Consider the following 24,034-nt stretch of genomic DNA (forward strand, 5'->3'; position numbering starts at 1 on the left):
TATTTCACTTTTACTTTTCACAGAACAAGTTAGATGCCACAAAAAGACAGGAGTCAAGAAATCTCTAGTGATGACCACTGAAGTACCCAAGACTGTCCAATCTACTATGTTTAAATGCAGAATTCTCTCAATACCATTTAGCTTTTAAAAAGAAAGATAAAATAAAGAGAGGGGAAGATCTGATACAAGATTTGATATATTTTTTCCTGCTTCTCAGGGGTGGCGTGTTTTTTTTGGTTGCTTGTTTTGAAAAAGTATTTTCTCAAATAAGTATATATATATTTATTTTCCTAGCTGCCATATATTCACTGCTATAATTCTTCTGAGACCCACAACTACTAATGTGTGGAGCTTTCTATCCCCCTCCTACATGGAGAGATTAATGGAAGCAGGTACTTTGCTAAATATATATTTAAATTTATTTATTTCCTGCTATTTTTTCTACAATACAATAATCTGCACAAAGAATCATCATGTTAAACACATCATAAATCTGAATTTCTCCAAATCTTCAAGGACAGTCTATTGTCTTAACTCATATGAATATATATTTTTAGGTGTAATTCAACCCAAACCAGTAATATTAATGACAACTCCAGTGATACATTTTTCCTTCAATATAGAATTCCCTATGTTTTAGTGAGGCTTCATTATGTTCCACAGATCCACCTGCATGGAAGAGAAGGCAAGAACAGCACCATATCTTACAAATTTTTGACTTTTTTTATTTGAAAGAGCTATAAAAATGCTCATAAAAAGGCAACTGCTGGCTCCTCGCCAGCCCTCAAACACCTCTCCCAGTCACTGTGTACATTAAAAAATTTGATATGAACTATTTCTTCAGAAGTTTTTCACAAGAAAAAGATCCACTGAACTTTGGAGCCCTTGGAAGTGGACAAGTTATTGACAGATAATATCCAGAAAAAAAAACCCTCCAGTCAGTGAATGAGGAACAGTCCAGACATAAGTTTTCCTAGTATCCAAATGGAATGCATATTGGCCCCTGCAGTCTTTTGACTGCTTCCATGTTAAGTGTACGGTTTGAAAAGAACCTTACAGAAGGGAATTTAGAGAGAAAAAGAAGAAACATCTCAGATGCTTGCTATACTTATTCTTGATCTTCCAACTCCCAAACAGTCAATTACAGAATCATAGAATCACAAGGTTGGAAAGGATCTATAAGATCATTTAGACCAACCATCCTCCCTCTACCATACCTACAGAAAACCACTAAATCTAGCTCCTATCCACCTCCTAGCTCCCTATCCAGATGCTAATTATTGTAATAAATTACCAGTACAATGATACAAAATTTCAGCTACATTTAAATAATTTATTATTCAGTTTAAAATCAATTATGTATTGCATAAACCAAGGTCATGTGGGTTACAAGCATATTCCCACTTTTGTGTGCCCAGGCTCCCCTGCTTGCTTACTCCTCCTTTTGAGACACTAATGGTCCAGCTCTGTGTGGTTCCAAGCCTCATCCTGCTTCCTGCTACCTACTAATGCACCTACTAGGCAGAAAATAGTCATGGTTCATGCACAGGTTCACAAAGCATGGGTTCCTATGTGCAGCACCCTGTTCCTTCACTCCACCAGTTGTATGCTGGTCCCTTTTAGTATTCAGTGCAGAATCATCACTAGCAGACATATCCAGTGTCACAGTGACACAGAGAAACCTCTGGCAAGGTCAAGTCATTTTTTGCTCTGTTTCTCTCACCTGTCCATCCACTCCATCTCACATAGTTTACTCCATTTACCTTCACATGCCCATACTAACAGCTGGTCATTTTGCCAGCTCTGCACCCTACCCCTAATGTGTTATTTTCTGTCAGGAATCTTTCTACAATGATCTGTTTAAGTCATTGATATAAATATTGTAAGGTGTAACAACCCCTGGATAATCTATTAAAATGTATTTCCTCATAACATTTACTTTTGAATATCTCACAAGTATTTCCAAGCTAGTAGCCAGCACTTGAAGGGGGCCTACAGGAAAGCTAGGGAGAGACTTTTAAGAAAGGCATGTAGTGATGAGGGGAAGTGGTTTTAAATTGAAAGAGGGTAGATTTAGACTAGATATCAGAAAGAAATTCCTTACTGTGAGGACAACAGGACTGTTGATTTTAAAATGTGTATCCCTAATAGATGGTTTCCAGTGTCTTTTCACTTGCCATTTACTTTTTGTAATAGAAAGTTTTAGTCATGAATTTTCCAAATCTGGAAGTTTAAATTGAACAATTCTGCTATTTCTGCATGGCTATTACCAATATCTCATCAGAGGAAGACTGCAATTAAAGCAGCAATAAGAACAGCGTTAAGAGTCCCTCATTGCTGGTACACACTGAGCTCACCATCCAAACACATCATTTCTCTCCTATAAGGATTTTTTTTTAGCGCCTTCATTATCAGCTGTCTTCGTCTTACAATTTATTATTTATATGGGTTGGTGTGTTGTTGTTTTTTATTCTTTATTTCTTTTTTCTTGCATCATATCCCTTGCACCATATCCAGACAAAATTCACACAGACGTTAAACGTAATAAGACTCTTAGGGAAGAAACAGAATGTGCACTGTATATGAGCAACCTAAAAGGCTAATGTGTTCATCATCCTTCCCCCATAGTAGTTGTGGCATCAACAACCCTAACAAAAATGAACCTCAGCTCTTTAAGTGATGGCATAAATAAAAAAGCTTGCCTCCGGAAAAATAATATATAACCACTTGTAAAAGAACCTGCCTCTCCAATAAGGGCTCACAAATACTGCAGTAGAAGAGAAAACTCATATAAAACCAAACAGCTAAGTTAAAAATCCTTAGCACAACATGCATTCCCTTTGGCAAAAAAGCTCATAGAATTTAATATATTTTTGCACACTTCATTTGAAAACTGCATGCACTGAGGGAGAAAAAGCTGTGGTCCTTTAAGTTAACCTTTTCCTGTCCTTGCAGAGCTTTTTCTGTAGCCTTTAAAAAGTGAAAACTTCTTCCTGTTTTTATTAAACTTACTATGACACATCACAATATTCTCTTGTTGATGTCAACAGACAATACACAGAAGTTAAATCAGCACCAAATTCTTTTGGTAATAAGTGACTAAGAATTCAGCTCTCAAATAAAATATTTTACAGAAATTCTAGTTTTGATAATGTAAACTGAGATTTTACTATGTCAGTAACAGGGGTTAAATTATTTCATTAATCCATCTCATACATGGACTTAAAAAAGTAAGCATTCCTTCTTGGAACGTCATCAGGAACTACAAAGGAAATATGAAATGTTAAGAAATTCAGAGAGAAATCTGAAGCTTATGGAATATGAATTCAAAATGGTGTTCAGATCACCTTTTAATGCCTATAAGTACAAATCTTTGCTCTGTTGTTTACGTCTGGAACTGAAACAGGTTTTAAACTTCAGTTGGTTGAAGGAAAAAAAACAAACATGTAAAGGGAATGAAAATGGTAACATGGAAGAGCTACTACACAACAGCATGTTGTAGTGTTGCATTGGAATAGAAAAATCGACATTAATGAAAAAAAATCAAAACATTCCCTTTAATACACTCTCTGAAAGACAGAATTCCCTCTTTATAGAGAAATGATCACCACAGCCTGTTCAATCTCCCTACTAATTGTTGGTTCTTGAGATTAAAAGGAAATAAAAATGCTGGCATATACATGACCCAATTATGTCAAACTTTCATCCTAAACTAACTATTACATATTCAATTGAAAATGGTGGAATCTTACAGTCTTCAGTAATTTGATGAATGGAAGTAGCATAGTGAATTAGAAGTGAAATAATTATCTTCATCTCCATCACACCTTGCCACCCTTTGTGGGTGGAAGCTAAGGACACCAAGGGAAACTCCAGAGATGGTGCCTACATAAGGTCTTTTGTTTTAGGTCATGACGGAGGTATAATGATAAACACATCCAGGGACGCAGGTGGTTCAGTCATCATCCCTGGATGTGTTTAAGAGCCGTTTGAATGTGGTGCTCAGTGATAAGATTTAGCAGGGGGTTGTTAGAGTTAGGGTACTATGGTTACACTTGTGGTTGGACTTAATGCACAAATGCAAAAAGAAACTGCACTCATATTTCTGAGTATTGTTTTACTACAAAGAAATTAAATGGATCCCATATTGCCAAATAACTGAAAGATCCCTCAGAAACAAACAACACACTGAATTGGGTTTGAAGACATACACAAAATGATTTTACTTATTCTCCTGTAGTACACCTAAGTAAGCTTCAACTAATAGCATGCAAAAGCCTCACGGCTCGAAGTCTGTTTATTTTTGTTTCAATTTGAGGTTGTTTTTTTTTCTGTGTGTGTGCTTTTAATTCTCCTTATTTCCTTGTTACACTGCACCCCCACAGTCCTAACACAACATGTACAAGCTCCACAGCAAATTTTATTGGAGACTATTCTTTGCTTTGAAACTGCCTATCTCTGTTTCACAAGCAGCAAGGGTATATTTTGTCTCAGCATAAAGAATTTCAAGAAATCTTAAAGTAGTGTGAATATTTCAAAATACAGAAGCTCTGGTATATATCTGAAATGCATTTTAACCATCCCAAGAAACAGATTCAGACCTGATAAGTCCATTGTTCTTTTTAATTGTCAGTGACTGCTACACTCCACTTGCTCTCCAATTAACAGATCACCACTAAACAAAATATTGTGATGTGTTCGATATCCTAACAGCAAGAGCCTCCCACTTCTCTTCCATCCAACAATTTTAATGTAATTGTGTTTTCAATGTATTAGCAAATGACAAGGAATGGATGTAAGTGGACAGATAATGTAGCTTTCACACTCCTACTCTGATTGTTTTGCAAAGTTCTGCAGAGATACTCCTAGCTGTTGAGTAGATAGATCAATAAACAGAAAGAGAGAGAAGGGGAAGAAAAGCACAACTCAAGAAGTGGAAAACATGTAACTTGTGCCCTGAGATATTGCTATGGCAACACTTAAACAATGAACAGAAAGCCCTGCAGGATTCTGCTCCCGCTTCCTTGGATACCAAATGTAGATCCTGATTCTCTTTTATTGTGTGTATGCACAAGAGCCTGATTTTTTGCCTTTTTCCTTTAGCTGACAGCAAACTACTCAGGCCCCATGCGAGGAGCTGTGCATTAATTCATTTCCATGTATCACAGCATTTGCAACTGAAACACACCACTGGAACACTCATCTCCCCTTTTGCATCCCTATTTCCAGCACCAAGAGAAGAAACAGTGGTGATAGAAAAGCTAAAAACAGGCACCTTGCTTTTCTAAATAGCATCATGAAATAAACTGCTCAAAAAAGTCACAAGTTAAGCATCAATTTCTTCTGCTATTACAACAAGCAATTACAAGAAAGAGAGGCAAAATCCTTTCTATAGATAGCTCTTCAAAACAACTCCTTGCCTGTGTTCCTAGAATTAAAAGAACACTGCAAGGCTGCCTTCCAGGTCACCATGACTGCTGCTATTGCTAAATCCTCCTGAACTGAGCTGTCTTGGAGGTGCAGCACTTTATACTGAAGGAGGCTTGTTTTTCATTACTAATTTTACCAGGCAGGTGGACAAGGGGACAGATGGAAATTCAGAATGTGGGCCCAATGTCCAGCCAGTTCGACTACTCCATAAATAATTTAGTGGGTAGTAATTAATTGCATGTCTTCAGAATAATTTCACTCCCAGACTGCCAATAGGACTAATTCTAATACTCATTTATCTCCTTGTTCCCACACAGGCAATCAGAAAGAAAGGGATTTGAAAAAGGCAAAGTGAAAGCACAATGGCACAAGTGAGATGGAGGTTCTTGCATGCTGCTGTTGCATACAGTGCACTCCGTTCCTGAATATATTGGCTCCTCATTCTTGGACAGTTTGCCTTCCAAGTTGTCACCTGCACCATGCTCTCAAAATATGCAAAAACCCTATTCCAGGTTCTGTGCAAAATCTTCCCATCTTGTACCCATCTCGTATCACCTTAATCTGGACAGAGATCCAGCTTTTAAGGTCACAGACAAATTATTTTAGTACCTATATGTAGGAAGCTATAACAACATTTTGGAAATCTCCTTCTTTTCCTCTATTTCCTTACAATTTTTTGTATTTGTTCACATCTAGAGCACTCTTTCTTTGGTCTCAGCCAATGTGAATGTTTATTTTTCACTCAGTGCTATCAGGCTGGGAGATACTGCGTTATAAAATTTGCTGCTCCAGCAAATTGAACATGGTCCTATTCTTGATCAATGTAAATCATTCCTGTAAAAAGGCATGGACTACACACAGTGTTAACCTACAGTTTGCTAAGAAAACTTGAAGTCTGAGATCTGTGATATCAAATTGTTTTGGAGAACAATTACAAGTGAAGCAGGAGTCTCCAATACAGCTTTCCCTTCTGCATAAGCTTTGGGTGCCAAAATATACCAGTTATACAAGTTATACATATACAAGTGTTTTCCTTTAGAGCACCAAATTCCATTACAGTCCAAGGGCCTGGGGTTATTTCCAAATGGACTGTCCACATGTTGAAGAAGAAACAGCCTCCAGGATCAGCACACACTGCTAAGTGGTACATCCATACACAAGCATATGCAAGGGAAGTAGCAGAGACAGCCAGTTCTTGATTGTGACTGACAAGACATGTTGCTCCTCATTTAATTGGATCTTTAGTTTGATGCTTTTGGTAGTGTATTTTATGACCAGTCCTCTGGGATCTGGATAAGCCAAAGCACAAATGCTTAGAAATGCTACACTCATTCCCATCATGAGACTGAAAGAGTTAAACTCTGGATTGTACCATGTGTCTTTTGGCTACTGTATTAAGTGAATGATTCACTGAAGTGTGAAACTGTTGCCTGTTTAGAAGCAGACAGTATCCATAGCTTTTAATGTTGACAAGATTTGCCTGTTTCAGCCCAAACTGGTGGCTAAATTTGCCCATTGTTTCTTTATCGTATCAAGAAAATCCTTCTGTTAGTTATTCTAAGAAATGAATGAGGCACCTATGGCTGCATCCTATTGTCAAAAGTCAGATTTGCTCTATCAGATTTTCTGTTTACATATTCACTTGACAACATCCCAGAGAAAAGCTAGGAGATGCCTTTTATTTAGCCAGCTTCTTTTCCCTTCAGTAATTACTGAGCAGCAGCTTAACATAAATTTAGCTTCTCTATTACTGCAACTGCTGGTCTAAGTGTAGTCTACAATAGGGCACAGGCTTATAATAATACATGAAGGAATGAAGAACAGAGTTTTGTGCTTATTTTCAGATGCTGACAAACTTACTACCCATTTAATATCCCACCAGGAAACGTGCTCAGAGAAATAAAATTAGGCTAAAGCACTTCATACTAAACTGATTTAGCTGTACTGAGAAGGATGACAGCAATTGAAGCTGGACGGAACAATTTTTGCTGTGCCTGCTTCCTTCTTTTTCCGAACAGAAGAGCACAAAGGGTCTGATTCATTCATATAGCTGAACAAAGATTCCCAGAGATTTCCTTAGGAGCAGAACTGGACCCTAAATCTTAACCTCTTACAAGTATCGAACACTTGAGAGGGCTGACCTCCAAGCAGAAGTGCATGGGCACATTTAAGAAGCAGGTCTTGTTTCTATGACATTAAAAAATTAAAGATGTCTATGTGAAGCAATACTGGTGACATGCATGAATGCAGAAATGCAATGGAAAAAAAAAAAAAAATAAAAAAATTAATGCTTCTATTCAGGAAAGCTGAAGCTCTGGATTGTGTTGCTGCACACAAAAAGCTTGAAAGGAAATGCTGCCAGGCAAAAAAAAAAGGGTAAAGATGGATCATGGTTTTACTAACACCTTCCTACTTTCCCCCTTCTCCGGAATATTGCAGCTAAAGAAAAGTAAAATTAGTTGTAAAGCTCATTCTTTACCTTGCCTGAGAGAAACATCCATATAACTTCAATGGTTCATTTAAATATGTGCTTTTCTCTCTTCTTCTATACCAATTTTGGCCTAAAATTTTCATTTCAAGGCACTGCTTATGAAGGAGGATGGTGGAGGTAAGGGAGAAGGGTATAAGGTGAAAAACTTTCTATCTACTAGGTATACAGTCAAGCCAGATGAGTAGATAGAAGTAGCATGATTCTCCACAGGAAAACAAGGACCAATCTTTCAAATTACAAGTTATCCTGACTTCATTCCACACCTCAACATCCAATTTCTAAAGAAAGAGAGAGACATTTACTGGAATCTTACACATCACTGCTAATCTGTTAACACCACCACCTACAAGCCACTTTCCATTATTTTCATTATCAACATAATAACAAAAATCTCCAAACAAAACTGCATTCTCTCACTGCATATCAATCAAAGTAAATCTTTTTCAACTGTCAGGAAAGTCCTAGGGGAGTCTGGAGGATTCACCACAAAACTGCAAAGAATTTCCTAGGAGATCTGGAGGGCATGAGTTTGTTTCTTCATTCCCTCACCTCCACAGGCACACTCAAATATCAAAGGCAAGGGGAAGAAAAATACAAAGATAGTCACAAGCAACTTAGTACTGCATTTTCATTCAACCGCCAATTTTTAAGTTAAACAAATATACTATCATTTCTCAATTAAAAAAAAAAAATAAAAAAAATCTACATTCATAGTCTTGGGAATCTAAGAATTTTGTATCTCAGTCCCTTCCACAATCCATTATTCTTAATCAAATCAATAGGAATTTCACTTTAGTCAGCAAAATGCAAAAAATATTGGTTCCAATGAAAGCATTGAATAAAGAATAACAAAGTAATAATTACAACTTAGGTTGACTTCATATTCAGTTTGCATAAGTTTTGCATTTTATTTATTACTTTTACTAAAAGTTACTTGGGGATTTCTACTACAGCCTTTACTGCCTTTTGGTTGGGAAGGTCTAACAGAAATATTTATATAAAACAACTGCGGTATATGTTATGTAAGAGCAGGACTTCCAGAGGACCTATTAAATCTGATCAGATTTGTTTCTGCATACAAAAATGTTTTGAGGCATAATTTAAGTACCTTTTTAAACTCTCAGAAACTCTTGCAATTTCTCCCATTCCAACTCTAGGAAAATAATGTCTTTTTTTTTTTTTTTTTTTTTTTAATCAACAGCCTGCAAGTATGATTTAAACTGACCTATTTAACTCTCTCTCATTACTAAATTGATCTTAATTGTTGCATAATATGGTGAAAATCAACAGTTCAGACTGCACTCAAGATACACTTGAGGGTGTAATATGAGGGACTCTGCAGATCAGTGAGTGAGATGGTGAGATGCACAGTGTGCATGCAGGAGAAGAAAAACAAAACAGTGTATAATAAATTTGTGACAAACAGACACTTTATGCAGTAAGAATCTAAATGAAGCAGGAACTCTAGAGGGGAGAACTTAGAAAAAGTACTTGGAATTGAATCTGGGTATTCCTAAATAACTGTGTGTACTAAACTAAGTTTAAAAAAATATATATATAATAAAAATCAGACAATACTACCAAAGTATTGGTGGTCCCTGTTAAACACTGATTGTTTTTCACATACTAGGACAAATTTCTACATTAGCAATTCTGCCACAACTTTGTTGCTGGGTTATTTTTTGTTTGTTTGTTGTCAGCATAGCCCAGTGTCCATAAAAAAACAAAAACAAACAAACAAAAAAAAAACTATAAGTAAAAATTTTGAAGGGATCAATCTTTAAAGACACATTATCTTTCCTAATACTTTCCATGCCTAATACAACAACAAAACCTAATGTATTTATATGTCAGAAATTTGTGGAAAGATATCAAAAAAGAACTGATGAGTAAGAGAGAAAATATATTTTACTTGAAGATTAAGAGAGTGGATAAGTCAGTCTATTGTGGTAAAGCAGAATTTGATATTTGTGCAGTCCCAGTAATTCACATGACCCTCACAACCTCTTTGAATTCGTATTGTGAGATTAATGGTTAATTCCCTGAGAAAACAAAAAACAAGTGAAAGACTGAACGTAACTTGTCTTGATGCCTCATTCACGTTCCAGGAACAGATAAGTAAGAAATGATTCCGTCTGCCCAGACACATGTTTGGATAACTGTAGGGAGCATAATGCAGATCACACGTAATGCTGACTACATAGGGAGCAAGGATGAGTTTTACTGAAGATGCCATATATGATTCTAAGAAGATGGTTCATTTTTCCTCTTTACAGAACACACAGAACACTTCAAAGAGCTGTTTTACACAAGGTCTCAACTTGGCAGTCTGCTATTTAATCAGTTCAATCTCAGCATGTTACTCCCAGTTAACTTCCAATCCTCTGAGTAATATATATTAGTGGCAATACTGGGGTCATGATGTGAAGCAAGCCTTGAGTATGTAAGGAGCCAAACAAACAAAATAACAGAGCATCCAGCCCTTGGACCTTTCTGTTAGGGCCTAGGTGCTTAACTGCAGTCAGGCACTGAAAGGTAACAATGATTGCCACTGATGGTACACTTATGGTTAGAACAGCCACTCTATGGGCAGATTTCAGTTACTTAGGGGATTTATAAATTTGACCACAGGAAACTCTTTTCAGACATGGCAGATCAAAAATAGACATCAGACAAAAACTGCAGGATAGTTTTTAAGACTGGATATTAGGACAAACAATTTCACCATTAGAGGAGAAACAGCACAGGAACAAGAACTGTTGTAGAACATTCTTGAAGGATCTTACAACTAAACATAAGAAAGTAAAACCTAATACGACTCAGTGCTTGTAACAGTTGCACTATAGGTGGAAACCGGTCTTGATGACTCCCAGTGACCCTTCATAACCAATATTTACCTGATTCTACGATGTCTGAAAAAAAGAAACACTTGGACACACTCATTCACAAATACTTTCTCTTAATATACAGTCAAATTCATGAATAATTTAAAAAATGAAAAATGATAAAAGCTAAAATATCATTTTAGGAATTTTGAATATCCTTAAGCATTTTGATTTTAAAAAATATACCAGAAATCACAAAAGAAGTGTAAAAAATATGCTTTTATATAAATGTCCTGTTTACAGAAACAGGCAAAAAGATTGCATGTTTTAAAGCATAGTCACTGATCTACATTTATAAGGGCAGTAAATACATTTTAAATTTGATATTATACAGTATTATGCACAACAATTAGAAGTTAAAAGAAATAATAACCCCTACTTGAAAGGAATAAAATGCTTAGTTTTAAAACCATTTTCATTTGTTTAATAATCTTTCCCAAGGGCTAAAAGGTGCTGAACAACTACAGCCTCTAATGACTTTGTAATCCAATTTTGCACTTGGCTTATTATAGCAGCTTGCATTTTTCTTCAATTGCTCAGCTCTGTATGGTAGAGAGATCTACTCCTGATCCAGTAAAGCATTCTGATTCTTCCAAGTCCTATCTTAATCACAAAGTCTCTAGATATTTCCTTTCCAGCAAGGTTAACTGAAAAAATAACAAAATGAACAGAAGAGTCTTAACACATTCCTAACAAAGAAAGGGGTTATGCAAAGAAAACAGATAGCAACAAATTGCTTTCCTTAGACAAAGCAGTATCTGAGTAGGAACTGTACCTAAATCACAATCCTCTTCCTGGGATAGTTCTTGGATATTTCTTCCCCAATGAAGAAGCTGAATAACTGTAAAGTCCAGCCTTTAATTTAATCCCATTTGCACTGGCAAAAGAAAATGATTTGAGTATACAGGTTGTGTGATTCCTGTGTGTGTGAGTCTTAAGGTCATGAATTAGGAGTTCTTGATAACATTTTCATAAGGATATTTAAGTTACCTTTAAATGATTTTTTTTCTTTTTTTGTTACTACCTGTGTTATTAATCAACAATTGGCTTAGATAAATAATGATATATAATACCAAAAAAGCCGGTACTTAATTTTGCTGCAGTAGTACTACCCTTCATAAAAGAAAGCATGAAATGTTCACCTTTCATGAAATGGGCATCATTTAAAAACAGTACTTCTGCATTACTGGATCTTAATGACTCCAGAATACCTACAGTTCATCCTATATATAACCATAGTAGCAGTAGAAGCTATGGGATGAAAAAATGACAAAAGAAAAAGACAAGTCCAGAGAAATCCTTTGCAGAAATGATTTACTGTATATGGGTGCTCCATCAGGACTTAGATAGGATCTCATGCATATGTGTGGAAAGTGAGGAAGATTACTCAATGGCCTTTGGCAAGCTCTTAGATACAGCAAATAAAAGCCAGCTGTTTATTTCACATTTGATATTAAATCTCATTAAAGTTTTCTTAGTGCAAAGAAGGTAGATACTAATACAATTAGCTACTATGAATTTTTTCTGCAATACACTGATCTTAGGGAAATTAAAATAGATTTTATAAAAGAACCAGGTACGGAATAAAGATAAAGCACATCATTGAAATGCTGTGCATGTCACTCTAACATATTCTTACACAACAGGACTGGACTTTGACAGGATAGATGCGCTGAGTATATTTAAATTGAATCTAGCAAGAAATGCAATTGCACAGTTAAGCTAAACTATATTTATCAGTTCTATTTAATAAATGTTTGCATAGGCTGTACCATAAGATTGCAAAGTGACCATTTATCTTACATTCTATTCAAGCAGAATGACATATAATCTAACAACATAATCTTAGGAAAAGAGAACATAAAACTGAACTACACTAATTCTTTTTTATTTGAAAGACAACTCTGATGAAATACATGATTTACGTTAGGACTCAAAAGTGATAATATGCCAGGAGCTGAAGTTTCTAAGAAATGTAGCTATTGAGATCCTCTGGCAAAGGTGAGCTATGCACAAAATGTATTTAGATATAGGTTTAGTTGCCTTACTCAAAGAACTCTAGTTTGAGGGCTTCAGCTTTTTACCCAGATAATGATGCTACCACAGATAGTGATGGTAGCTAATTTCTAGGGGAAGGGAAAAGGGAAGTGGTCAAGGAACAAGGGGTGGGACAAGGGAAGGCTTAAAACATAACATTTCAAAACATTGTCCCAAAGCATTAAATCCTTGTTCTTTGGAGAGAAATGTATAAATACTTACTTTAGTGCTATCTTTTGAGGGACCAGAAATTCTTAATTTATTTTATTTTCCATCTGGTAACAGAAGCTTCCATCAAAAGATGAGTGATGTACCGATCACTTTCCAACACAAGAATGTACCACTAATATAAGCCAGAATTTTCCATTCAATTCTGTTGCAGTCAATACTTGATCTGAAGAACATTCTAGTTTTTCACCATATTTAGAAAAACCTATTGTGTATCATGGTGAGATAGTTTGATTCCTGCCAGATATAAACAAAAAGGCAATAGAACTTCAGACAATTTTAGTCATAATGAGTCCATTCAGTTATGCAACGCTATGTTTTCAAAGCATTCTGGAGTTGTATTAGGATACTAATTTCTTGGCACTGCAGCATGATTATTTTCATCTATGGATTCAGGGATTGGAGGATATCTGCCATGGTAAAATTCAAAAAACTCCTTTAACTTTCTACCTTCAGTCCATTGTTGAACACATACTATTAGCATAAAAACAGAATTACTCTGTTATTACAGAAGAAATGTAGATGGATTTGAAAAATCAATAAACATTGAAAGGGATATTTTCCTCTGGAAGTGACAGTGGATTTTAGCATTTCCTCCACTCTATCCAAAAAGAGTTCCTACTCTTTGAACAAAAAGGAAGGGAACATAGGATATATGACAGTCATATTTGAAGTAGATAAGTTTTGAGGAATGTAAAACAAAGCAAAATGCAAACAAACAAACAAGAACAACAAAAAAATAAATCCCACCATCTTGTTGTCTTCATCAACTAGTGTTTATGCAGACATCTTTTAACCTACCACCCACTATAAAAATAAAGAAAAATAAAGTATGTTTGGCAGATAGCGTGTCAATTATTTTGTTTAAATTCCTAGACAGCTATGGCTCTGACTCATCCAATTTACTCAGTTTAATAAAATATGACCTTGTGGGAGTTGACTGTTGCAAAATTTGCCATAACTATCTTCTGCCTACAATGTGAGAAATGAATTCTAAATTTGTGGACAATTTGGTTCATTAACTGTTGATGTATTTCAATATAATTTCTATCCTTAACACTTCAGCAACACGGAATATAAGCAAAGCACAAAACTTTGATAAAGAGTTTGATATAAGCTTTACCCAGAAGTTTAAAAATGAGTTGAAGTAATGCTCAAGAAAACAACAAAAAAAGCACCATGGAATAATAAGCTGAATAACTACTGGATCAATAAACAATTAAGCAATTTGCCAAAGCTATTCAAATGACGTTTTAAAACAAAAAGACAAAGAGTCTATGTTAAAGACAATTCTTAAAGAATACTTGATGTGCCATGCAAAAGGAAGCACATTGGTGATACTGATTTAGGTGTCTTAATTGCATTGTTACCTCCACATACAGCTGGGAGGTGGAGGGGGGAAAAAAAAAAAAAAAAAGAGAGAGAATTTAAAAAAGAGAGAAAGAAAAGGAAAAAAAGGCAGGAACATATAATTGCTTTATTCCTTTCTTTGTTCTACAGGAAATCTGATTATATTTCACCTTACTGGATTTTTGGTTAATAATCAGTTAGCAGTACAGGAATAGTAACACAAGAACCTGTTACAGGAACCTTAAATTTTGGCAAAGATCAGCTGCTGAAAACCTTTCCTCAAACAAGTAATTTTTATACATCAGAGATATTTCTAATTCAATACGAATCATGCCTTCCTACGCAAACTCATGGAAGTTGACAATGCGAGAAACTGAGACACAGACAAGCCCCTTGGTTGTGCTAGGAGACTCCTGGGGCAGGATGGTCACAGTAAATTGCCCTTAACTGTGATATTCACTTCCTGCCTGAGGCTCTGGAATCTACTGACCTCTGAGTCACATTTTTAAGTCCATGTGCCCTGAGAAGCACTCTGCTTGTCTGCATGTGAGGGAGAGGATGAGTATATAAGGAAAGGATAGGTTGAAAGGAGATAATTAGATTTTCAAGAAGGTACAACCCTTTCAAAAGCGACACATAATGGCAGTTGCTGATTTCATGCCTTCCCATGCATGTTTGTAATGTCTTTGTAAGCAAATTCAATGTGTAAGAAGCAAAGCATATACTGTCATTGTCGTAGCTGAATACATCCCACAAAATTTAACATTAGCTGCATCAGTTTAAGACAGAAAAAAATGGTTAAATCACTTGTAAATAGATAGTAAAATCAGCAACACTGAATTCTTCCCATCTTTTCACTAAGACAAAATAAAGGTACCAGTTTCCTGAGTTCAGTGGAAAAAAAACAAAACAAAACCAAAATTGTTATGTTTATGGGGCATTACAGAAACCCTTGATCCAACGGTAGAACATTGTTAATCTACTAAATGCACAACAAATTCACATATAAAGTAAATGGGAGTCCTCAAAATTGTAAATTATTAAAAAAATTACTTTTTATTTTTAATGCTTTTGCACCACTGTAACACTGACAGATTTTGTAAAATTTCATTGCTTAGGGAAAAGAGTTTGGGCTAAAAATAAATGAATAATAAGTTAAGTGCAAAACTTGTAGAAAGCCTTAAGAAGTTTTAATGAATACTTCGCATTCACTCAAGAGTTAGAATGTCAAAGGGTATTTCAATAAGACCACGTTCAAAAGTAATTACTCTTAAGAGCGAGAACTGACAAGCTTGCAATCCTGCTAAACTTTCAGAAATGAATAATTTTTGTTTGTATATTCAGTTCAATTTAGGCCTGAGGCAAAGTAAGTGAGAAGGAAAAAAAAAATCACTAAAATAGTTACAGCATCAGTAAATTGCTGGCAGATCACATAAAAAGTCTTTCTTAAGAATGGAAAAGGAAGTTTTTTTACCTATGTGTCCAGAACTGCTTCACTAACTGAATGTTTAAGGATAAAAGATGCACATTTCTTCGTTTTTTCCCTTATTATCCACTTTGTGTTGAGACTGTAGTTTGCACTAAAATTGCTGTTACAAAATACCGTTTATTAAAGGACCTTTCATACAACTGTGAACTAATTTCACAAGACCTCTTCTAAATCATATTCCTATTTCATAAATCTTAAACTGGCTTTGGTTTCTGAACACTTAAAAATAGTTTTAACTGCATCAAAATCGGAAGGCTCTGTCCTTCAATATACAAAAGTAATTTTTCTGAAGTTACAGAGAGGTACAATGGAGTAAATACAGTTTCTGTGATTTTTATTTCACTTTTACTTTTCACAGAACAAGTTAGATGCCACAAAAAGACAGGAGTCAAGAAATCTCTAGTGATGACCACTGAAGTACCCAAGACTGTCCAATCTACTATGTTTAAATGCAGAATTCTCTCAATACCATTTAGCTTTTAAAAAGAAAGATAAAATAAAGAGAGGGGAAGATCTGATACAAGATTTGATATATTTTTTCCTGCTTCTCAGGGGTGGCGTGTTTTTTTTGGTTGCTTGTTTTGAAAAAGTATTTTCTCAAATAAGTATATATATATTTATTTTCCTAGCTGCCATATATTCACTGCTATAATTCTTCTGAGACCCACAACTACTAATGTGTGGAGCTTTCTATCCCCCTCCTACATGGAGAGATTAATGGAAGCAGGTACTTTGCTAAATATATATTTAAATTTATTTATTTCCTGCTATTTTTTCTACAATACAATAATCTGCACAAAGAATCATCATGTTAAACACATCATAAATCTGAATTTCTCCAAATCTTCAAGGACAGTCTATTGTCTTAACTCATATGAATATATATTTTTAGGTGTAATTCAACCCAAACCAGTAATATTAATGACAACTCCAGTGATACATTTTTCCTTCAATATAGAATTCCCTATGTTTTAGTGAGGCTTCATTATGTTCCACAGATCCACCTGCATGGAAGAGAAGGCAAGAACAGCACCATATCTTACAAATTTTTGACTTTTTTTATTTGAAAGAGCTATAAAAATGCTCATAAAAAGGCAACTGCTGGCTCCTCGCCAGCCCTCAAACACCTCTCCCAGTCACTGTGTACATTAAAAAATTTGATATGAACTATTTCTTCAGAAGTTTTTCACAAGAAAAAGATCCACTGAACTTTGGAGCCCTTGGAAGTGGACAAGTTATTGACAGATAATATCCAGAAAAAAAAACCCTCCAGTCAGTGAATGAGGAACAGTCCAGACATAAGTTTTCCTAGTATCCAAATGGAATGCATATTGGCCCCTGCAGTCTTTTGACTGCTTCCATGTTAAGTGTACGGTTTGAAAAGAACCTTACAGAAGGGAATTTAGAGAGAAAAAGAAGAAACATCTCAGATGCTTGCTATACTTATTCTTGATCTTCCAACTCCCAAACAGTCAATTACAGAATCATAGAATCACAAGGTTGGAAAGGATCTATAAGATCATTTAGACCAACCATCCTCCCTCTACCATACCTACAGAAAACCACTAAATCTAGCTCCTATCCACCTCCTAGCTCCCTATCCAGATGCTAATTATTGTAATAAATTACCAGTACAATGATACAAAATTTCAGCTACATTTAAATAATTTATTATTCAGTTTAAAATCAATTATGTATTGCATAAACCAAGGTCATGTGGGTTACAAGCATATTCCCACTTTTGTGTGCCCAGGCTCCCCTGCTTGCTTACTCCTCCTTTTGAGACACTAATGGTCCAGCTCTGTGTGGTTCCAAGCCTCATCCTGCTTCCTGCTACCTACTAATGCACCTACTAGGCAGAAAATAGTCATGGTTCATGCACAGGTTCACAAAGCATGGGTTCCTATGTGCAGCACCCTGTTCCTTCACTCCACCAGTTGTATGCTGGTCCCTTTTAGTATTCAGTGCAGAATCATCACTAGCAGACATATCCAGTGTCACAGTGACACAGAGAAACCTCTGGCAAGGTCAAGTCATTTTTTGCTCTGTTTCTCTCACCTGTCCATCCACTCCATCTCACATAGTTTACTCCATTTACCTTCACATGCCCATACTAACAGCTGGTCATTTTGCCAGCTCTGCACCCTACCCCTAATGTGTTATTTTCTGTCAGGAATCTTTCTACAATGATCTGTTTAAGTCATTGATATAAATATTGTAAGGTGTAACAACCCCTGGATAATCTATTAAAATGTATTTCCTCATAACATTTACTTTTGAATATCTCACAAGTATTTCCAAGCTAGTAGCCAGCACTTGAAGGGGGCCTACAGGAAAGCTAGGGAGAGACTTTTAAGAAAGGCATGTAGTGATGAGGGGAAGTGGTTTTAAATTGAAAGAGGGTAGATTTAGACTAGATATCAGAAAGAAATTCCTTACTGTGAGGACAACAGGACTGTTGATTTTAAAATGTGTATCCCTAATAGATGGTTTCCAGTGTCTTTTCACTTGCCATTTACTTTTTGTAATAGAAAGTTTTAGTCATGAATTTTCCAAATCTGGAAGTTTAAATTGAACAATTCTGCTATTTCTGCATGGCTATTACCAATATCTCATCAGAGGAAGACTGCAATTAAAGCAGCAATAAGAACAGCGTTAAGAGTCCCTCATTGCTGGTACACACTGAGCTCACCATCCAAACACATCATTTCTCTCCTATAAGGATTTTTTTTTAGCGCCTTCATTATCAGCTGTCTTCGTCTTACAATTTATTATTTATATGGGTTGGTGTGTTGTTGTTTTTTATTCTTTATTTCTTTTTTCTTGCATCATATCCCTTGCACCATATCCAGACAAAATTCACACAGACGTTAAACGTAATAAGACTCTTAGGGAAGAAACAGAATGTGCACTGTATATGAGCAACCTAAAAGGCTAATGTGTTCATCATCCTTCCCCCATAGTAGTTGTGGCATCAACAACCCTAACAAAAATGAACCTCAGCTCTTTAAGTGATGGCATAAATAAAAAAGCTTGCCTCCGGAAAAATAATATATAACCACTTGTAAAAGAACCTGCCTCTCCAATAAGGGCTCACAAATACTGCAGTAGAAGAGAAAACTCATATAAAACCAAACAGCTAAGTTAAAAATCCTTAGCACAACATGCATTCCCTTTGGCAAAAAAGCTCATAGAATTTAATATATTTTTGCACACTTCATTTGAAAACTGCATGCACTGAGGGAGAAAAAGCTGTGGTCCTTTAAGTTAACCTTTTCCTGTCCTTGCAGAGCTTTTTCTGTAGCCTTTAAAAAGTGAAAACTTCTTCCTGTTTTTATTAAACTTACTATGACACATCACAATATTCTCTTGTTGATGTCAACAGACAATACACAGAAGTTAAATCAGCACCAAATTCTTTTGGTAATAAGTGACTAAGAATTCAGCTCTCAAATAAAATATTTTACAGAAATTCTAGTTTTGATAATGTAAACTGAGATTTTACTATGTCAGTAACAGGGGTTAAATTATTTCATTAATCCATCTCATACATGGACTTAAAAAAGTAAGCATTCCTTCTTGGAACGTCATCAGGAACTACAAAGGAAATATGAAATGTTAAGAAATTCAGAGAGAAATCTGAAGCTTATGGAATATGAATTCAAAATGGTGTTCAGATCACCTTTTAATGCCTATAAGTACAAATCTTTGCTCTGTTGTTTACGTCTGGAACTGAAACAGGTTTTAAACTTCAGTTGGTTGAAGGAAAAAAAACAAACATGTAAAGGGAATGAAAATGGTAACATGGAAGAGCTACTACACAACAGCATGTTGTAGTGTTGCATTGGAATAGAAAAATCGACATTAATGAAAAAAAATCAAAACATTCCCTTTAATACACTCTCTGAAAGACAGAATTCCCTCTTTATAGAGAAATGATCACCACAGCCTGTTCAATCTCCCTACTAATTGTTGGTTCTTGAGATTAAAAGGAAATAAAAATGCTGGCATATACATGACCCAATTATGTCAAACTTTCATCCTAAACTAACTATTACATATTCAATTGAAAATGGTGGAATCTTACAGTCTTCAGTAATTTGATGAATGGAAGTAGCATAGTGAATTAGAAGTGAAATAATTATCTTCATCTCCATCACACCTTGCCACCCTTTGTGGGTGGAAGCTAAGGACACCAAGGGAAACTCCAGAGATGGTGCCTACATAAGGTCTTTTGTTTTAGGTCATGACGGAGGTATAATGATAAACACATCCAGGGACGCAGGTGGTTCAGTCATCATCCCTGGATGTGTTTAAGAGCCGTTTGAATGTGGTGCTCAGTGATAAGATTTAGCAGGGGGTTGTTAGAGTTAGGGTACTATGGTTACACTTGTGGTTGGACTTAATGCACAAATGCAAAAAGAAACTGCACTCATATTTCTGAGTATTGTTTTACTACAAAGAAATTAAATGGATCCCATATTGCCAAATAACTGAAAGATCCCTCAGAAACAAACAACACACTGAATTGGGTTTGAAGACATACACAAAATGATTTTACTTATTCTCCTGTAGTACACCTAAGTAAGCTTCAACTAATAGCATGCAAAAGCCTCACGGCTCGAAGTCTGTTTATTTTTGTTTCAATTTGAGGTTGTTTTTTTTTCTGTGTGTGTGCTTTTAATTCTCCTTATTTCCTTGTTACACTGCACCCCCACAGTCCTAACACAACATGTACAAGCTCCACAGCAAATTTTATTGGAGACTATTCTTTGCTTTGAAACTGCCTATCTCTGTTTCACAAGCAGCAAGGGTATATTTTGTCTCAGCATAAAGAATTTCAAGAAATCTTAAAGTAGTGTGAATATTTCAAAATACAGAAGCTCTGGTATATATCTGAAATGCATTTTAACCATCCCAAGAAACAGATTCAGACCTGATAAGTCCATTGTTCTTTTTAATTGTCAGTGACTGCTACACTCCACTTGCTCTCCAATTAACAGATCACCACTAAACAAAATATTGTGATGTGTTCGATATCCTAACAGCAAGAGCCTCCCACTTCTCTTCCATCCAACAATTTTAATGTAATTGTGTTTTCAATGTATTAGCAAATGACAAGGAATGGATGTAAGTGGACAGATAATGTAGCTTTCACACTCCTACTCTGATTGTTTTGCAAAGTTCTGCAGAGATACTCCTAGCTGTTGAGTAGATAGATCAATAAACAGAAAGAGAGAGAAGGGGAAGAAAAGCACAACTCAAGAAGTGGAAAACATGTAACTTGTGCCCTGAGATATTGCTATGGCAACACTTAAACAATGAACAGAAAGCCCTGCAGGATTCTGCTCCCGCTTCCTTGGATACCAAATGTAGATCCTGATTCTCTTTTATTGTGTGTATGCACAAGAGCCTGATTTTTTGCCTTTTTCCTTTAGCTGACAGCAAACTACTCAGGCCCCATGCGAGGAGCTGTGCATTAATTCATTTCCATGTATCACAGCATTTGCAACTGAAACACACCACTGGAACACTCATCTCCCCTTTTGCATCCCTATTTCCAGCACCAAGAGAAGAAACAGTGGTGATAGAAAAGCTAAAAACAGGCACCTTGCTTTTCTAAATAGCATCATGAAATAAACTGCTCAAAAAAGTCACAAGTTAAGCATCAATTTCTTCTGCTATTACAACAAGCAATTACAAGAAAGAGAGGCAAAATCCTTTCTATAGATAGCTCTTCAAAACAACTCCTTGCCTGTGTTCCTAGAATTAAAAGAACACTGCAAGGCTGCCTTCCAGGTCACCATGACTGCTGCTATTGCTAAATCCTCCTGAACTGAGCTGTCTTGGAGGTGCAGCACTTTATACTGAAGGAGGCTTGTTTTTCATTACTAATTTTACCAGGCAGGTGGACAAGGGGACAGATGGAAATTCAGAATGTGGGCCCAATGTCCAGCCAGTTCGACTACTCCATAAATAATTTAGTGGGTAGTAATTAATTGCATGTCTTCAGAATAATTTCACTCCCAGACTGCCAATAGGACTAATTCTAATACTCATTTATCTCCTTGTTCCCACACAGGCAATCAGAAAGAAAGGGATTTGAAAAAGGCAAAGTGAAAGCACAATGGCACAAGTGAGATGGAGGTTCTTGCATGCTGCTGTTGCATACAGTGCACTCCGTTCCTGAATATATTGGCTCCTCATTCTTGGACAGTTTGCCTTCCAAGTTGTCACCTGCACCATGCTCTCAAAATATGCAAAAACCCTATTCCAGGTTCTGTGCAAAATCTTCCCATCTTGTACCCATCTCGTATCACCTTAATCTGGACAGAGATCCAGCTTTTAAGGTCACAGACAAATTATTTTAGTACCTATATGTAGGAAGCTATAACAACATTTTGGAAATCTCCTTCTTTTCCTCTATTTCCTTACAATTTTTTGTATTTGTTCACATCTAGAGCACTCTTTCTTTGGTCTCAGCCAATGTGAATGTTTATTTTTCACTCAGTGCTATCAGGCTGGGAGATACTGCGTTATAAAATTTGCTGCTCCAGCAAATTGAACATGGTCCTATTCTTGATCAATGTAAATCATTCCTGTAAAAAGGCATGGACTACACACAGTGTTAACCTACAGTTTGCTAAGAAAACTTGAAGTCTGAGATCTGTGATATCAAATTGTTTTGGAGAACAATTACAAGTGAAGCAGGAGTCTCCAATACAGCTTTCCCTTCTGCATAAGCTTTGGGTGCCAAAATATACCAGTTATACAAGTTATACATATACAAGTGTTTTCCTTTAGAGCACCAAATTCCATTACAGTCCAAGGGCCTGGGGTTATTTCCAAATGGACTGTCCACATGTTGAAGAAGAAACAGCCTCCAGGATCAGCACACACTGCTAAGTGGTACATCCATACACAAGCATATGCAAGGGAAGTAGCAGAGACAGCCAGTTCTTGATTGTGACTGACAAGACATGTTGCTCCTCATTTAATTGGATCTTTAGTTTGATGCTTTTGGTAGTGTATTTTATGACCAGTCCTCTGGGATCTGGATAAGCCAAAGCACAAATGCTTAGAAATGCTACACTCATTCCCATCATGAGACTGAAAGAGTTAAACTCTGGATTGTACCATGTGTCTTTTGGCTACTGTATTAAGTGAATGATTCACTGAAGTGTGAAACTGTTGCCTGTTTAGAAGCAGACAGTATCCATAGCTTTTAATGTTGACAAGATTTGCCTGTTTCAGCCCAAACTGGTGGCTAAATTTGCCCATTGTTTCTTTATCGTATCAAGAAAATCCTTCTGTTAGTTATTCTAAGAAATGAATGAGGCACCTATGGCTGCATCCTATTGTCAAAAGTCAGATTTGCTCTATCAGATTTTCTGTTTACATATTCACTTGACAACATCCCAGAGAAAAGCTAGGAGATGCCTTTTATTTAGCCAGCTTCTTTTCCCTTCAGTAATTACTGAGCAGCAGCTTAACATAAATTTAGCTTCTCTATTACTGCAACTGCTGGTCTAAGTGTAGTCTACAATAGGGCACAGGCTTATAATAATACATGAAGGAATGAAGAACAGAGTTTTGTGCTTATTTTCAGATGCTGACAAACTTACTACCCATTTAATATCCCACCAGGAAACGTGCTCAGAGAAATAAAATTAGGCTAAAGCACTTCATACTAAACTGATTTAGCTGTACTGAGAAGGATGACAGCAATTGAAGCTGGACGGAACAATTTTTGCTGTGCCTGCTTCCTTCTTTTTCCGAACAGAAGAGCACAAAGGGTCTGATTCATTCATATAGCTGAACAAAGATTCCCAGAGATTTCCTTAGGAGCAGAACTGGACCCTAAATCTTAACCTCTTACAAGTATCGAACACTTGAGAGGGCTGACCTCCAAGCAGAAGTGCATGGGCACATTTAAGAAGCAGGTCTTGTTTCTATGACATTAAAAAATTAAAGATGTCTATGTGAAGCAATACTGGTGACATGCATGAATGCAGAAATGCAATGGAAAAAAAAAAAAAAATAAAAAAATTAATGCTTCTATTCAGGAAAGCTGAAGCTCTGGATTGTGTTGCTGCACACAAAAAGCTTGAAAGGAAATGCTGC

The 24,034-nt window shown here is 36.1% G+C and overlaps 1 protein-coding gene across 9 annotated transcripts in view; it reads right to left on the bottom strand.

Annotated features, from left to right (window-relative positions):
* LRRC4C (leucine rich repeat containing 4C) overlaps positions 1–24,034 on the bottom strand; it is a 426,317-nt gene that overhangs the window by 68,461 nt on the left and 333,822 nt on the right. For 2 of the 9 annotated variants that reach the window (XR_014947119.1, XR_014947114.1), the window contains one exon: positions 11,826–13,308. The exons of the other annotated variants lie outside the window; for them this stretch is intronic. The gene's annotated coding sequence lies outside the window, so the exon portion shown is untranslated. Of the gene's footprint in view, positions 1–11,825; positions 13,309–24,034 lie in introns of those variants that run through there. 9 annotated transcript variants of the gene reach the window in all.

Source organism: Coturnix japonica, chromosome 5 (genome assembly GCF_054131305.1).
Source record: "Coturnix japonica strain WE chromosome 5, WE-NBRP24, whole genome shotgun sequence".
Classification (NCBI taxonomy): domain Eukaryota; kingdom Metazoa; phylum Chordata; class Aves; order Galliformes; family Phasianidae; genus Coturnix; species Coturnix japonica.